This window comes from Scardinius erythrophthalmus (assembly GCF_964197995.2).
Source record: "Scardinius erythrophthalmus genome assembly, chromosome: 9".
Taxonomy (NCBI): domain Eukaryota; kingdom Metazoa; phylum Chordata; class Actinopteri; order Cypriniformes; family Leuciscidae; genus Scardinius; species Scardinius erythrophthalmus.
This window is the reverse complement of record NC_138229.1, coordinates 8,064,956-8,070,585: the sequence shown is the minus strand read 5'-3', so window position 1 is coordinate 8,070,585 and position 5,630 is coordinate 8,064,956. Positions and strand designations below refer to the sequence as shown.

The following is a 5,630-nucleotide window of genomic DNA, read 5'->3' as shown; positions in this document are numbered from 1 at the left end:
ACCAAAACAGAATCAGAAGTGACTGAGGAGAAACACGGTGCATGGGCAACTACCAGGACGTTAAGGTTTCATGGTTAGCATGGACCCATGGAATGAACTACTATTACATTTAATGTAATTTCTAAAAAGTAATTTTGTCAGTTTATCTATATATATACTTTTTTTTTTAAATCAAAATAAATCATTATTATTTTTAAGTTAAGATAAGTATTTAGAATTTTTGCTGACCCATTCCCAAACTTGTAAGTTCTATATGACGTACATATCATATAAGTATATTATGTTGCAGTATATGGCCAAATGAGGTGGCTCAAAGATTCAGAACAGACGTTTTTTTCAAGGCATAAAATATTTAATATTTATTTTAATATTTATATTAATATATGAAATATTTTATGTACTAGGTATTTTCAACATTGAATGAACAGAGAAATGCAGACTAAGGATGCTCAGGTCAAAGACCATATATACTTGCCCATAAAGTGCTTAACACAGTAGAACTCACAGTCACATGATTAGCTTACACTGTAAAAAATCCAACTTGCAAATTGTTTACTCACCTTAAGATTATAAGTTGAGTGGGCAAATGTTTGAGCGCAATGTTGAGTTAACTTATAAAAACTATTTAACTGCATGTTTACTACTATTTGTTCAATGAACACAAAAAAATAAGTTGAGAAAACTTAATGTTTTGATTTCTGCGCTGGAACGTTTAGATTCCCACCATCGCGCATGCGCAGTCTGTCTCTATGTACGTTACACGGGGTTTCCTCCTTCAACCACGCTATCGAAGGGACTGGATTCATCTCTGAGGTAAGTTTTATTTTGCTTTATGAGTGAAAATAAGCTACATTTATTGCAGACATATGTTGGTAAAATATAGTATCATGTTAAAAGATATTTTCTGTGGAGACGATAAGTGTCTATTGTTAGAGATTATCCGCGTAGCACATGGCCAACTTACTTAACACCTAGACTAACGTTAAAGCGAGGAAACATGCTTGAATGAGAAAAGACAAGAACGTGCACGAAGTTTAAAACGTTTGCGCAGTAAGTCGTTAAAAAAAGACTCAAATCTGGTGCTTGCGCTGATTGAGACAGAAGAGAGCTGTTTATCTCAGACAGAATGTGAGTGCGAATTCAGTTATCTTTCACGGCTTATTGCTAATTAATAGTGAAATACACACAATTATTTCAAAAAACCCACTGTGTGTGTAGTATTCATGTAAATACAGTCGGCTATGTCTTAAGTGAACAAATGTTGTAAAATCCAGATGTTTCAGTATTAAATCTGTGCAATAGCTCTTAAAGTGACAGTAGTCTATTCGATTTAAATTCAATTTAAAGTTTATTTGTTATATAGGCCTATATACAAATGTCAGTGACAATTTGTACATGCTTAGGTTGAGGCTCAGGCATTCTACAGTAGTGCAATATAATTCAATATAATACAATTTAGAGGGGAAAAAATATAGGCCTATATATGCAAAACAAATGTTATGTTAAAAATACGCATGTTTGCTTTGTATATTAAATAATGTTTAAAGTGAAAATATATTATCTGCCGCTGTCAGTGTCCTTCCTGTTAATCAACGAAAGACAAAATCGCTCACTGCTCTTTAATAACTTTTGTATTTTTAAAGGAGCTGTATGTAAGAAATATATTTCAATTAATCATAAAATTGCCCTGATGTGTCACTAGACATTAAGAAATCATGTTCATTTCAAATACTTATATCACTGACAACAGTAGTATGGCTAGGATATTGTCATTTAAAAAGTGGACTTGCAGCCCTCAACTGATGTTGATGTTGTCATTTTGTGTTTTGGCCTGAGCGCCTCCCTCCACCGATCTACCAATCACGAAGTCAATAGTGTTTCGGGATCCGGGTTGCCAGCTTTGCTCTAACCTAACCTACCCTAACTCTAGTCGGATAAAAATGTCTAACGTTACTAAATCAAAAAGACCTCGTTATAATTCAGAAATTCGTTGTGACAAAGTCCGAAATAAAACCAGAATTTGTATAGGAGATGCTTTTGAAAGATGGAGACGGCTGAAAACGGAGAAGAATTTGAACACAGACACCAACGTTGCTAATTTTCTCCTAGACAGGTAAGATTCATCTATGCTTGGCTAACTTGTACTGGATGTCAATGGACATTTCATATATTCATGACAGTCGAACAAAGTTATGCGTGTTCAAGCAACGTAACGTTAGCTCACATGGACGTATGCATTTGCAATGCATTATAGGAGCCCGTTTCTCTGTCATTATGCTGAGACGCTGATGAAAACATTAGCACGACCATTATGGCAATTTGAAACGTAATTGAGACAAGCCTAACTTTACCTCAGAAAAAAATATTCGTCATTCGTTCTTCACGTATATCGTGGACTAAGTTACACATGCTGCAAGTTGACCTGTATGACCATTGCTAATGTAATTTAGTTACTCTAACAATATTTTCTGATGGGACTGAAAACAACCCTGTGATAGCCATTGGTGATATTGAATTTGTCCCGTGTTATAATTTCTGTGGCAAATGTTTATTCTGTTTTTAGCCTATAATATGACAAAAACTTTAGCACTTGTAAATCAAGGTTTTTTTTTTCGTATTGAAAATTAAGGAAGTATTATTTTGTTGTTTAAGTCTATATGTTTTTTTGTTTTCTTTTACTATTATCCTTTTTTTTTTTCTCAGATTTTTTTTTAATTGTAATTGTATTTATATGTTCAAAATAAAGAAATCAAATCAAATTAAATATCAAATCAAAAACGCTTATCTCTTCAGCTATTATGGCCCCAGCACCTCAACAATTAGTAATTTTTTAAAATAAGTAATTACTCATCAAAATATCTCTCATAAAGCATAAACACAATTAACAGAAAAAAAAAACTTACTGTGTACGTCTCGTCATCACTTGCCATTGGAAGCTCATTGAAGCAGCCTACGTTTCTGCTGAATCCTGCAGCTTATCTGGCAACCTCGAGTCAGGGGGGAGGGGGAGGGGATACACGGCTCTACAGTATTTTTAAAGTGATTGCAGTACCAGTTTTGTCCACAATCCTACATACGGTACCTTTAAGGAAAAAATGAATTAATCTTTTTTCACATTTGATTATTCCATTTCTGTAGTATTTTTACTATATGTAAATTAATCTACTGTAACTGTTTTTTTTTTTTATATGAATCTTTGTTATGTTGTATTTGTCCCTTTTAGACTAAAGAACATCAGTACAGCAACAAGAACCTCTGATGTGCTAAAACAGTGGCCTTTGTTTTTGAAAGATCAGGTGAGTTTATCATTTTTAGTTAGTAGAACTGAATTAACGTGTAGGCCTACCCTTAATTTACTGTTTTAACAATGTTTTTTTTTTTTTTTTTTTTTTTTCAGGGTCTGTGCTGAGTAGGTTTACACAAACTAATCAGAAGAGCACCTTTTTCTCTTAGTTAGATGAATACACATCTAATTGTACAAAACAAGTGGTGGAGCGTATCCGATGAGATGAAGATCCTCCTAGACCAACTTAATCATCAGGTAATTATTTTGCATGTGGTCATATCTCTCTGTTTAAAGGCTGAATTTTGCCATCTCCTTTTCAAGGTAATTCCCATGCTTCTCTTTGGATATAACATGCATAGCTTGTTCCATATTTGTTTTCTGTCTTTCAGACACAGAAACTGCAATGTGCTTGCTCAAAGAAAGGCTACAACTCTCAGAGCTCTACCTTTGTTTATGAGGGAAAAGTCAGGAAACATCCTGAAGACTTGCCTGGTAAGAAGATGTGTGTCACCAGCATATACACTCACACTTGATATAATTTCACCTGTTCACCAGATCCCCATGATGTTGTGTCACGTGTTACTATATTAAAGGAATAGTTCACCCAAAAATGAAAATTAGCCCATGATTTACTCACCCTGAAGTCATTAGGTGTATATGGCATTCTTCTTTCAGACAAATACATTTGGAGTTATATTAAAACGATTCCTGGCTCTTCCAAGCTTTATAAGGGCAGTGATATAGTGGCAGACTTGAGGGTGAGTAAATCATGGGCTAATTTTCATTTTTGGGTAAACTATCCCTTTAATACTGATATGGCATCTAACAGCACAGGTGCAGGAAATTGGGAGATGTATTCTGTTTATCAGGTTTAGTTCTATGGCTGAATTTGAACAAGCTTAAAAACATGACCACCTTTACTTTTCAAGTGAAGGTACATGAGCACGTTTAGGGTCAATCTGTGGTGTAACGTAATTCAAAATAAAAAAAGTTATGTCAATTTATTTTCTACTGCAGGACACAGAGCCAGAAGACATTCACAAGGGGAGAAGATGAGGATCTTAACTATCATTGAAGATGATGTTGCAACTGTTCCACTCCAACCCAATTATAAGGTGCCTCTCTGTAGTACTATAAGAGCAGATTGGGCTAGATAATGTGCAAGAACTTTGCCACAGCTGTTACTCTCATCTTTGGCTTGATTTATGCCCTCAATGTGAACTGTCCTAAACAATTAAAATACATAAAATACACTTTTGACTAAATTAAAAATTGTTTATTGGTCTTGACTTAAAGTGCTCAGCAAGAGTCCGGTCCTTCAAAAACAATTTGTTCAAGTAGCTGCAATCCATATGGATAATTGTAAGATTGAGCATTTATTTGTCCCAGTTTGTACTCTTATTTAGTGCATAGTCTTTTTATGGCTTCATTTCTTCTCTAGAACATAAAGATATAAATGTAAACCATGTTTTATATAAATGTAACACATATGATTTAATCCATGTCTTCTGAATACAATCGGATATCAAGATTTAAAAAGAATTGTTAGTTTATTGTTTCTCCCAAAACTGTATTACTTCAGAAAATACAAATTACAGCTGCATGTCTTTGTGTCTTGCACAGAAGAAAATAAGTCCTATGAGTTTGAGACAGAAAAAAGTAAATAATTATGATTTTGGGGTAATATATTCCTTTGAATAAAAAAAAAATTCTTGTCATGATGACAGCTAGGGCCTAATTGAAATGACATTTTTATTTGCCTTCAACATGCTTCTGAATAAATGTTTTGTGTTAACATTGACTCACTGTTTTCAGTTTTTGACTTGGGCAAAGTTATTGTAGTTTCCAGTCTTTAACATATTATTACTTAGTACCAATTTCCTTTAGGATTTTTTTGTTCACTCAACTTCAGACATTGAGACAAATCTTTTTGAATTGGCTCAACTTAAAAAGGTTTGTTAAAAAATAGTTGCACCTCTCCAGAAAACTAACAATCTTAAGTTAACCCAATAAAAAAAAAATTGTAAGACTTACAACTTAATTTCAGTCAGTCTAACTGTTATTTACAAAAGTTGAGTAAACAAAAAAAAGCTGAAGGAAATTAGTACTAAGATTTTTTTTGTTGTACTGGCTTAAATTTTTTTACAGTGTAGATCATTACAAACCAGTCACCAGAACAAATCACAGTGAAGACTTGAGTGACACTGATTTTTTTTTTTTTTTTTTTTACTGCTATGAACAATAGCAGAATAGCTGAATTTTCTACCATTTTAACACATCTGTGTACCCTGTCTCCGAACATCATGTTGATGGGAGATTTTACACATTCATTTTGATAATACTA

At 33.5% G+C, this 5,630-nt stretch overlaps 1 long non-coding RNA gene across 1 annotated transcript; it reads left to right on the top strand.

Moving 5' to 3' along the window:
- Window positions 1-770: 770 nt before the first annotated feature.
- On the top strand, window positions 771-5,086 carry LOC308695902. The gene is made up of 5 exons (XR_014030761.1): window positions 771-813; window positions 3,224-3,296; window positions 3,398-3,541; window positions 3,676-3,778; window positions 4,304-5,086. It is a non-coding gene; the product is annotated as an uncharacterized lncRNA (long non-coding RNA).
- The last annotated feature ends 544 nt before the right edge of the window (window positions 5,087-5,630 follow it).